The following is a 12,227-nucleotide window of genomic DNA, read 5'->3' as shown; positions in this document are numbered from 1 at the left end:
AGCTTATGCCATTTGGGTGCTGCTACTCCTTCAGGCAGTATATACCATCTAAACGGTAACAGAATATGGAATCTCAATCTGGGCTGCCTGTGATGCTGCTTCATCATATGCGTGGAACTTGCAAGTGTATACAGGGAAGCAAGATTCTCAGGAGGAGCCCCTGAGAAGAATCCAAGGGATGCGGGTTTCCTGGACGTTACACAGGGACTCCGTGGCCACAACATCACATTTGTACTTTCCACAAGCTGGGACAGGAGTTCCTCAAGAGGAACCTGGCGATGGTAGGTACTGTACGAAAAAACAAGCCAGAGCTCACACCTCAGCTTTTTTATTTAACCTCTATTTAACTAACTGAAGAAAACACAGAACAGGCCTATCAATTCCTCTAAGTTTGTGTTCACGGCCGACATGTCCCTAGTGTCCTACGTGAGCACGCTTTAAAGGGATGGGATAATCTGTGGCCAGGAACAGCAGAAACCGGAAATCATTATGGATTACAATGCCACAAAAGGAGGGGTGGACAATTTAGAGACTGGCTACAGCTGCAAAAGAAGAACCCTATGCTGGCCACTTGTGATATTCTTCAACATCTTCAACACCCAGATTGGAACAGAGGAAAGCTCCAGAGGAGATGCTCTTTCTCAAGGAGCTGGGCAGGGGCAGACCTCACATCCAGAGGAGGCAACATATCCCAAGGACCCCAGCTTCTGCAGCCATCGTGAGGAGGATTCAGGAGGAGGATGCTGGTGCCCCATCCGCCAAACCCACAAAACCAACAACTCCAATACCGGAAGTAAGTGTGAATGATGTTATTGCATATGTGTCTGACTCTCCTGCCTTGGCCTGCTGTAATTATATATGTGAGTGAGTGAGATGTCACTAAAAGTGTTTTCATCATTCTAGATTGCAGCCGGTAGATGTCACGCCCTGGCCATAGAGAGGCTTTTATTCTCTATTTTGGTCAGGACAGGGTGTGACTAGGGTGGGCAACTAGTTTATTTATTTCTATGTTTTGGGCCCAACGTTACTGTTGATACATGTGTACATCACAGCGATTCTAACAGAACTACTCAACACCAAAGGACCAAGCAGCGTGGCCAGGAGGAGCAGGGATCCTGGGCCCGGGAGAAGAGGGAATGGAGGACCTCATGGACAGGGGAGGAGGTTATGGCAGGGGACAAGACCCTGCCATGGAAACAGGCGGAAGCAGCAAGGGAGGAACGAGAGGCAGCCCCAGGGAGAGTGGCAGAGTCAGGGTTCAGACCTGAGCCAACTCCTCGTGCTTACCGTGGGGAGCATCCACAGCCCGGTGCTCTCTGTGCAAGCTCCCCGCAGTGGCCGTCTCAGCGTTCCTGGCCTCCTGTGCGTCTCTTCGGCACAGGTTATCCTGCGCCAGCTCTGTGTCCTCAGTTCGCCAGCAAAGCCCAGTGCGGCCTGTTCCAGCTCCCCACACTTGCCGGGCTAAGGGGGGTATCCAGTCAGGATGAGTTATGCCAGCTCTGCGCTCCAGATATCCGGTGCACTTCCACGGTCCAGTGTTTCCTGCGCTGGCTCTACGCACTATGCCTCCAGTGTGCCATCAAAGCCCAGTGCGTCCTGTGCCAGCTCTCCATACTCACCGAACTAGAGTGGGTATCCAGTCAGGACGTGTTGTGGCAGCTCCACTCACTAGGCTGCCAGTACGTCTCCTCAGTGCGCTGTGACCTCTTCCAGGTCCACGTTCGAAGCCTCCAGTGATGATCCATTGCCCGAAGCCTCCAGTGATGATCCATGGCCCGAAGCCTCCAGTGATGATCCATGGCCTGGAGACTGCAGTGAGGATCCATGGCATGGAGCCTCCAGCGTTGATCCGCGGTCCGGAGCCTGCAGCGACGGTCCCCAGTCCGGAGTCTGCAGCGACGGTCCCCAGTCCGGATGATCGGTGGTCTGGTTCCTCCGGCGATGATCTGCAGCCCGGTTCCTCCAGTGAGGGTCCATGCACCAGGGCCGCCACCAAAGCGAAGGGATCTTCGGGTGGAGGGGGGTCTACGTGCCGCACCGGAGCCGCCGCCGTGAAGAGATGCCCACCCGGACCCTCCCCTTTAGAGTCAGGTTTTGCGACCGGAGTCCGCACCTTTGGGGGGGTACTGTCACGCCCTGGCCATAGAGAGGCTTTTATTCTCTTTTATTTTGGTAATGCCAGGGTGTGACTAGGGTGGGCATTCTAGTTTCTTTATTTCTATGTTTTCTATTTCTTTGTTTTTGGCCAAGTGTGGGTCCCAATAAGAGGCAGCTGTCTATCGTTGTCTCTGATTGGGAATCATACTCAGGTAGCCTTTTTCCTACCTGTGTTTTGTGGGTAGTTGTTTTCTGTTTAGCTGTTTTGTGCCTGACGGAACTGTTCTCTTTTGTTTTGTATTCGTTATTTTCTTGACAATAAAGCTCATGAACACTTTCCACACTGTGCTTTGGTCCACTCTTCCTTACAACGACGAGCGTAACATTAGCAACAAGAAGAATCGCTGTGATGTGTGTGTGTGGACCCAAGAAGGACAGGAAGACACAGTACACATGCATCAATTGTAAGAAATAAATTTGCAACACACACATACACACAGTAAAACTCTGTCCCTCATGTGATGTGTAGACTGGCCTTCATTTGTGTTCAATGGGGCTCATTTTTCATTTTCATATAATACTGCATGTAAAATTTGTCCTTCCAATTTGTTCACTTCAAAGCAATACACGTCAATAGTGATAAATCTTGTTTTATTTATATTTGTTAAAGATAAACATGATTTATTCCACCCATGTCTTGATTATATTGTAAATGAGAACTTGTTCTCAACTTGCCTACCTGGTTAAATAAAGGTGAAATAAATTATAACATTTATTTAAAAAACGAATAACGCTTTTATTGATCAATGTGATCTAGCAGAGGTAAATGTCAAATATTAACAATATATGGCTGTCTATATTGCTTGTGATTGATAATGGTCAACAGCTAAGTATTAAGTATTTTTTACATACATTCTTATGGCTGTATTGTTTTAAAGACCCAATAATGCTGTGGGTCCATCTGATTGCAAACATTGATTGAATAACAAAAACATGAAAACCACACAAGGGTTAAGCTATAGCCTCGCCCGTAAACTCACAGCATTGTCAGATTGTCCGTTCGTAAATTCAGAGAGTTTTGCTCTCGGAGCGTTCAGAGCGCACACTGGCCGAGGAGAAGGGTTGATCAGAGCATTCTGTCCTAACAACAGCAGTCAAGCACCCAAGCCATTTGGCTAACGTTGGCTAGCTTGCTAGCTACTTCCAGACATAAATGAGAGAACCGCTCACTCAGACCATTTTACTCGCCCAAGCAGAGCGTTGGTGACTGCAACTGTGCTGCTGGCACCAATTTAATTGTTTTTTTTTTGGCAATGTTTACTGACACCGGCCATATTCAAAAGGTGTTAAAAGTTTGTGAAATTTTTCAGTTATATACTACATGTGTAATATTGCTACATAGATCATGCAAGCTAGCCAGCTAACATTAGCGAGCCAGCCAGCTAACATTAGCTAGCTAGCTAACAGTACACTTTAATTTTAAATGAAAATGACTTTCTGACAAAATTAGAAATGTGCAATATCTGAAAAATGTATCTTACTGTACATGGAAGGATGTTTCTTCCTCTCTGTCACAGATGCCCTTAGTTTGAAGATGTAATCCGGAGACAGGTGTTTTCTCCATCTTTTTAGCTTTTCCACACTCTAATTCCACTGATTTCAAAACTCGATCTCTTGGCATGTCCAGCACACTCATTATCTCAGCAAATCATGGCTAGCGGGAAGGTTTCTGGCTTTTCTGTGGCTAAACCAACTAGGCTCGTCATTTAACCATTTTATTCATAGTTACAGATGGCATACAAGTTTGTTATTTAGGCACATGAAAGTTCCATTGTTCCAGAAGGCATTTCTGCCAAAAAAAAACACATTGAGTAAAAAGAAAGGTTTGTTTCCTGAAACAAATCACATCTAATAAAGACATTTAGCTTACAAAATTACGGGGAATGGGAATGAGAGGGCTACTTACACCATTTTGGGAAAGGATCACAGCACTGATTGAATGAGGGCATGAGGCATGAGTTGAGATGTTCAGAGGCTTGATTTCAATGCAAGACAGGATTTGACTAGGAAGACAAAAACCAATAACACTATACAGTTAGACAAAATACCTAAAAATAAAGTTAGTCCAAGCAAGGAGTAAAATCATTAATGTGTAATAATGTGATTGTGTATGTGATTGACTCTACATACAGTAATGAGAGAAAATTGATAGGGGTACTCAGGGTGCATGGAGAGGAATAATTCAATGTGCCAGTGGATGAGCGAGCACATGAAACGTGGCTTCAGTTCATGTCAGGAGAGAGTTGACAATGGTAGTAGAGTGGAGCGCTTAATCGGTGAACAGGAGGGGACTTAGCTGTAAATACAAATAGAAGATACATTCCATTACAGCTGCGCCATCATAGGTTTAAACAACACGTTTCTCCATGAAGTTGAACACAGACTGCACATCTCACCTACTTGACAGATCAAAGTTTTACAGGGTGAAAAGCCTATAAAACTGCAGCAACCTTATTATAGTTCATATGAATGTATTTAGATTAGAAGGAGGATTTCCTCTAACCAGACACAGAGACAACAACTAATTGACAATAGAACTCACAGGGTGTCACACCCTGATCTTTTGCACCTGTCTTTGTGCTTGTCTCCACCCCCCACCAGGTGTCTCCCATCTCTCCTCATTATCCCCTGTGTATTTATACCTGTGTTTTCTGGTTGACTGTTGCCATTTCATTTTGTTCGCCAAGCCTATCAGTGGTTTCCCCCCCTTGCTCCTGCAGTTTTCTAATTTTCCAGGTTTTGACCATTCTGCCTGCCTGCCTGCCATTCTGTGCCTTGTCACACCACCCTGGATTATTGACCTCTGCCTGCCCTGACCCTGAGACTGCCTGCCAACTGTACCTTTTGACTCTGATCTGGATGACTGACCTCTGCCTTCCCTTGACCTGTTGTTTTACCTGCCCCCTGTTCTAGTAATACACTTTTGTTACTTCGACACTGTCTGCATCTGGGTCTTGCCTAAAAATGTGATACAGGGCTGAGCTTGCTTTATGTATGTTTGCATCATGCAGGCCTATGCAACTGTAGCCCTTATGAATTACTCTGTCATTACTATTATGTTGATTAATTCCAGTTAATAATTTTGGATTGAAAACGTGTAGGCAGCCTAGCCAGCGCAAGTTTGAATATAAACCACATTGTATCACATTCACATTTTCTGCTGACACACAATGTCTATAAATGGATAACTTTACCAATTACTTACCCTGAACAAGTTGCCCTTGTTGGTGCAACTTTCCCTCTCGTCGTGTCCTCTAAAAGTCTATTCTTTCAGGCCCCAAAAACGCAGTGGTATTGATAAGCCGCTTGAGAACATCCCTGTTTCTTCTAACTTTCTCATTGTGTTACGCAGATTGAATATGCAGACCTTTGTCATGAACGATGCAGCTTTGTCCCAGAAGCTTGAATATGATATGGGCTTCTATATGCTCCCTGCTTTTGTTTAGCTGAGCGATCGATGTTCTTCAGGTCACTGTACCCCTCTTTCGCCCAAGGCTCAGACTTTCCAAAAATCAGACAAGGCCAGCAATACAGACAGCTTGATTAAAGGCTCCCTTTTAACCGGCTATACTTTTCACACAATTGGTATTGAACACCCTCACCTTTTCGTCCTTCTTCATGAAACTGATCTCAGGTAGAGGTCGACCCTCGGTTTTAATTTGCATCTTTTCTGTGTACCCTAGAGAATGAATGGGGTTCTTTAACAAAAAGTCAATACAATTTGAGGTAGAGTTGGCGGCCAAAAAACTTTAAAAAAACACATTTAAAAAAATTGCACTAACTGGACACAAAGTTTTAAAACCAAGAAAACTATTTATAATCTACCTCCTCCGTCTCATGTAATATGAAGAAACTCATTTGAATTGAATAATATCCCAAAAATACTCAACTATCACTTTTCAATCTCTAGCCAATAAGGTCACCAACTCACCAAGCTTCTCAACACGTAGAGCTCCCCCATAAAGCTCTGTGGCACAACCCCAATACCATACAAGGTTCATTCTCTGATCCTAATCCTATGATTGGATGGACAACATACTGAAAAGCTTTGATTGGTGGAGGTCGTCCTCTGGAAGTGGTCATAATTACCATGTATGTCTATGGAAGGGGGTGAGGCCTACGAGTCTCCTAGGTTTTGTATTAAAGACAATGTACCCATGAGTATAGAAGCTAGCTGGATTTTTACATTGTTACAGATTTAAAAAACGTTGTCAATCAAATAGCCTACTGCAGGAATGACGCTGGGAGTTAGGAAGCAGGTGGTGAGTTTAATAATAATAAAGAACGTAGAGCAATACAACACAAGAGAAGCGTCTGGACATGAACACAGAACCAATACTGCCTGTAGAGTGATGCTAGGGAGTGCTAGCTAAAGGGAGAATAATCAGGGTAGTGATGGAGTCCAGGTGTGCCTCATGATGGGGCGTAATGTCACAAACCGGCTCGAAGTTCGTAACAAAAAGGGTGACAACGTGGAGATAAGGAATAACAAAATACACTGCTCAAAAAAATAAAGGGAACACTAAAATAACACATCCTAGATCTGAATGAATGAAATATTCTTATTAAATACTTTTTTCTTTACATAGTTGAATGTGCTGACAACAAAATCACACAACAATTATCAATGGAAATCAAACTTATCAACCCATGGAGGTCTGGATTTGGAGTGACACTCAAAATTAAAGTGGAAAACCACACTACAGGCTGATCCAACTTTGATGTAATGTCCTTTAAACAAGTCAAAATGAGGCTCAGTAGTGTGTGTGGCCTCCACGTGCCTGTATGACCTCCCTACAACGCCTGGGCATGCTCCTGATGAGGTGGCAGATGGTCTCCTGAGGGATATCCTCCCAGACCTGGAATAAAGCATCCGCCAACTCCTGGACAGTCTGTGGTGCAACGTGGCATTGGTGGATGGAGCAAGACATGATGTCCCAGATGTGCTCAATTGGATTCAGGTCTGGGGAACGGGCGGGCCAGTCCATAGCATCAATGCCTTCCTCTTGCAGGAACTGCTGACACACTCCAGCCACATGAGGTCTAGCATTGTCTTGCATTAGGAGGAACCCAGGGCCAACCACACCAGCATATGGTCTCACAAGGGGTCTGAGGATCTCATCTCGGTACCTAATGGCAGTCAGGCTACCCCTGGCGAGCACATGGAGTGCTGTGCGGCCCCCCAAAGAAATGCCACCCCACACCATGACTGACCCACCGCCAAACCGGTCATGCTGAAGGATGTTGCAGCCAGCAGAGCGTTCTCCACGGCGTCTCCAGACTCTGTCACGTCTGTCACGTGCTCAGTGTGAACCTGCTTTCATCTGTGAAGAGCACAGGGCGCCAGTGGCGAATTTGCCAATCTTGGTGTTCTCTGGCAAATGCCAAACGTCCTGCACTGTGTTGGGCTGTAAGCACAACCCCCACCTGTGGACGGTGGGCCCTCATACCACCCTCATGGAGTCTGTTTCTGACCGTTTGAGCAGACACATGCACATTTGTGGCCTGCTGGAGGTCATTTTGCAGGGCTTTGGCAGTGCTCCTCCTGCTCCTCCTTGCACAAAGGTGGAGGTAGCGGTCCTGCTGCTGGGTTGTTGCACTCCGACGGCCTCCTCCACGTCTCCTGATGTACTGACCTGTCTCCTGGTAGCGCCTCCAAGCTCTGGACACTACGCTGACAGACACAGCAAACCTTCTTGCCACAGCTCGCATTGATGTTCCATCCTGGATGTGCTGCACTACCTGAGCCACATGTGTGGGTTGTAGACTCTGTCTCATGCTACCGCTAGAGTGAAAGCACCGCCAGCATTCAAAAGTGACCAAAACGTCAGCCAGGAAGCATAGGAACTGAGAAGTGGTCTGTGGTCACCACCTGCAGAACCACTCCTTTATGGGGGTGTCTTGCTAATTGCCTCTAACTTCCACCTGTTGTCTATTCCATTTGCACAAAAGCATGTGAAATTTATTGTCAATCAGTGTCGCTTCCTAAGTGGACAGTTCGATTTCACAGAAGTGTGATTGACTTGGAGTTACATTGTGTTGTTTAAGTGTTCCCTTTATTTTTTGAGCAGTGTATATTTATTAACTGAAGTAAACTAAATACCATTAACAATGGTGTGTGTAATCAGTACTGTAAGTGAGTGGTTGCGTGCATAAATGTGATAATGAAAGATGTTGAAAGGTGCCAATGCAAACAAACAAAATTGCCACAAAAATGGCACAACCAAAATCTATCTGTGTCTGCATATAGAGAGTCTCCCCAATCAATGGGGAAGAGGTGCATTTATCCTGGGACACACCCGGTCCCAGGTGTGTCCCATTTCACTGACGACCCTCAAGGCTCCGCCCACAGACATCCTATTAAGGTAAACAAGAGCAAAGAGAAAGAATTCGGCAGACAGATTGGGAGGGTTGTCACAGTAATGATGAGTTGCCAGGACCGCTTGTTAGTAAACCGGCAACGTCGAGCTCCAGAGTGGGGGAGCGGGAGTAGACGTGACAGTATCCCCCCTCCCTCCTGCTAGTTGACGGTGAACTATGTGGTCATTGAGGGCAGCAGTGTCGATCAGTTGGGAAAAGATCTTCTTATATCACTTGGTAGTTTTCTGAACGCATTCCACAAAGCTGTTTATCATGTCTGCCTTATCCACTGCCCCCATTTTGACGTTATAGTCAAGCACACAGTCTGGTTTGATGTTTCTCTCTTCCGTCAGGTGGTCCTCCATCCCGGTGACCGACATGGTTGACGTATGGACACTGGAGAGGACATGGATGTCTCGTTTGTCGTGCCACTTTACTGCCAGCTGTTGACCATTCTCCTTGAACTCAACCTCCCCCCTCTGCATCTTCCTGCTTCCGAATCCCGGCATTCCCTTCCTGTTCGACCTGACTGTGCCACAGGTCCCTGTGCTGTTGGAGAGCAGATGCTGGAAGACTTCTGTACCAATTGTCCACGTACAAAGTGTCAGGTTGGCTGTAGCATTGTTGAGGAAATGCAGGCATCACAGCAGAACTAGGAAGCGGTCTTGGGAAAAGAGAAGGGTGTTGCAAACATAGGATCTGTGCTCCAGTATTCCCTTAGGGAGTTCTTCTTTACTATTCCCATGAGAAGGACTGTCACCAGGAAGGTATACATTTCACTACTTGTAGTTGTCACCCATTTAGTGAGTTTCCCCCTCACTCCTGGCTCTCTCTTCTCCTGTAGCTCCAAGGCATAGTGATTGGTCTCCTTTGCTATGTCTCCCACCAGCTCCTCTGTCAGAAACAGCTTGAAGCACTCTGCCTCAGATGGAAATGGGAAGGGGAGTTGCTCTCCAGACTGGGACTCATCAAAGCAAACAGCAATGCCAGGAGGGGTGAAATGGCTGGTGGCCTTCCAGCTACCATAGGCCTCATGTACTTCATCCACTGTCGGTCTGCCTCCATCACCAATATCTTCAAAGGGACCAGAGACTTTGTCAGTGGACAAGGGGTCCTCAGATTCAGGGTTCTCAATGGCTAGAAGGTTGGGGGGGCAGCTCTTCACTGTCACTGTCAGAATCTGATTCCTGACTTTCAGACTCACAGCTGCACCACCGAGAGCATCCTGACAGGTTGGATCACAGCCTGGTATGGCAACTGCTCAGCATCTGACCGTAAGGTGCTACAGAGGGTAGTGCGTACGGCCCAGTACATCACTGGGGCCAAGCTTCCTGCAATCCAGGAGGAAAGCCCCAAAAATTGTTAGAGACTCCAGTCACCCAAGTCATAGACTGTTTTCTCTGCTACCTACATGTACAAATTGCCTTGACCAACCTGTACTCCTGCACATTGTCTCGGTACCGGTACCCCCTGTATATAGCCTCGTTATTGATATTTTATTGTGTTACTTGTTATTATTTTTTACTTTAGTGTATTTGGTAAATATTTTCTGAACTCTTCTTGAACTGCACTGTTGGTTAAGGGCTTGTAAGTAAGCATTCACGGTAAGGTCCACACTTGTTGTAGTCGGCACATTTAACAAATAAAGTTTGATATGATTTGGTAACTCAATTTAAGATTGTATTACTCTATTTTTTATAACAGGAACATGAACAATGTATAGCTTTAAAAAAGCAAAAGCTGTCAACTACATTGTCTGAGTAGGCTTATGTGTTAGGTCAAATGTAGGGATAAGTGGTGATTTCGTTGCCACAGATTACACCTAGTCCTAGAACAGAAATCATTTTGGCTGGAGATTTTTAATTGATCTTGCTTTTCAGTCCAGGACTAGGGTTAATCTGTGTCTGGGAAAACCTCCCCATAATGTTTTAATGAGTAGATTGGGATGTTTTACATGAAAAAACATGTTAATTGGGATTACGATCATTGATTAAGATTACGATCATTGCACAGATTCCCTAATGGCAGATATGCATCTTACATAAAAAAAAAGAAGCTTACATTACCGAGTACATTAATTGGGTAAATGTACTCTAAGAGTATGTATTAGACTGTTTGAGAGGTTTGAATCCTAATCAACCCATCCAATGTGAGTACATCTGTTGTTGAAGAACAGTAGATCAATAAAGGTACAGTACTCTAGCAGTAGTCAAGCTGCTGATGCTGAACAGCCTTGTTAATGCATAGGTCAAATTAGATTTACAATGTCCCGTCTTTTTCGGCTTCAGAAAAAATCAATAATTTCACAAAAAATGTATTTTTTTGTATGATTTGAAAGAAAATGTACATAATGTGGATGAATAATAATAACCTTGCTTACTCGTCTGCCTTTTTGGACAATGAAAAATATACCGTTTTCATGTAGGTACAGATTTACTCTCAAAACAAAAGAGTGATACAAAATGTTGAAATGATACAAAATGCTTGGTAAATACTGTATGTCCCCCTGACCATGGGGAGGAAATTCGGTGTTGCACTGCCTTACTGCATGTGCAACCCTGAAACGATTACCTCTGGATCCAGACTCTCTGTGATTTTCCTAACCTGCATGGTTTTGAAATGTTAAATATATGGGTCATACATGTAGACAGCGAGAGACACATAGTGAGATAGCCAGAAAGCCATGTCACTACACCGGGAGTAGGGTAGCTACATTGGAACTGCCAGACTGTGTACCAGACAGGCAAACAGATAGAAAGACAATATTGAGCCAGACTCAAGCATCATCATACAGCCTGGCAGTACTAGCAGCATTCATCTATATCGGGCTCGGCCGAGCTAAATAAAGATTCTTCCTATGGGGTGACGACAGCTGTGCACCATTGCTCTGGCCTGAAAGTGAATGAATGGGACAAAGGGTGTATGAGGAGAGTAAGGAGAAAGAGAGTGATGCTCTTTTACAGCAGCAGCAGGGTGAGGCGGGGTGAGGCGGGGTGAGGCGGGGTGAGGCGGCGTTCAAACGGCTGGGCTAGCCATCTCTTGAGCAGGACGGGGTGTGTGAGGAGTCCTATTCCTCTCTGCTAGCTGTAGCTATGCCTCTCACTCTGTGTCTGCTCGGCCCCGGCCCTCAGCCATTTTGGAAAGTCTCTCTCTCTCTCTCTCTGTCTCTGTCTCTCACTACATGGCATGGATTGGACAGACTGGGGCTGAGGCGTGGTCTGCTGTGTTATGGAGCAGGCGGAGGAGAGGAGACTCAATAGGCAGCTGGCTCGCTGGCGTTTGGGGAGAGATGGAAGGCATGTTAGCAGAGAAAAGTCTGCTGCGAAAAGCAGTCCTTTTCAGTACTCACTTTTTCTAAGAATCTTCTGTCGTTTTTTTCCCCTCAATCTTCTGTTAATTAAGCTTCTATTATTTTTGGTCTTACTCTCTCTCACTCTCTCCTTCTCTCCCGCTCTTTTCTTCTCTGACTTTCGCTGTGTTTTTAATGTTTATGGTTCCAATTTTCCGCCTGCCTGTTCGAGGCAATATATTTTCGTCATCCCCTTGTTTGATTTGATTCGGGGAGTTTAAGACAAAAAGAAACAGCCAACAATTTGGCATGGCTCAGGAGAGTCAGAACCGCAGCCAAGGATACTGCTGGTGTCCCAAATCCCTGGGCAGAACGACACAGCGGCCCCCCCAAAAAACACCACCCTTGAATTTGCATGGTC

General features: G+C 45.5%; 1 long non-coding RNA gene across 2 annotated transcripts in view; it reads left to right on the top strand.

Moving 5' to 3' along the window:
- The window catches only part of LOC149985131 (uncharacterized), a 36,423-nt gene extending 26,235 nt beyond the window's left edge, over positions 1 to 10,188 (top strand). For both annotated transcript variants that reach the window (XR_016487020.1, XR_016487019.1), the window contains one exon: positions 8,871 to 10,188. This is a non-coding gene — a long non-coding RNA (uncharacterized LOC149985131). The remainder of the gene's footprint in view (positions 1 to 8,870) is intronic.
- Positions 10,189 to 12,227: the final 2,039 nt, after the last annotated feature.

This window comes from Oncorhynchus mykiss, chromosome 2 (assembly GCF_057628025.1).
Source record: "Oncorhynchus mykiss isolate SJ-2025 chromosome 2, ASM5762802v1, whole genome shotgun sequence".
Lineage (NCBI taxonomy): Eukaryota > Metazoa > Chordata > Actinopteri > Salmoniformes > Salmonidae > Oncorhynchus > Oncorhynchus mykiss.
Note: the sequence above shows the minus strand (reverse complement) of the source record. Positions and strands in the feature narration are given on the sequence as shown.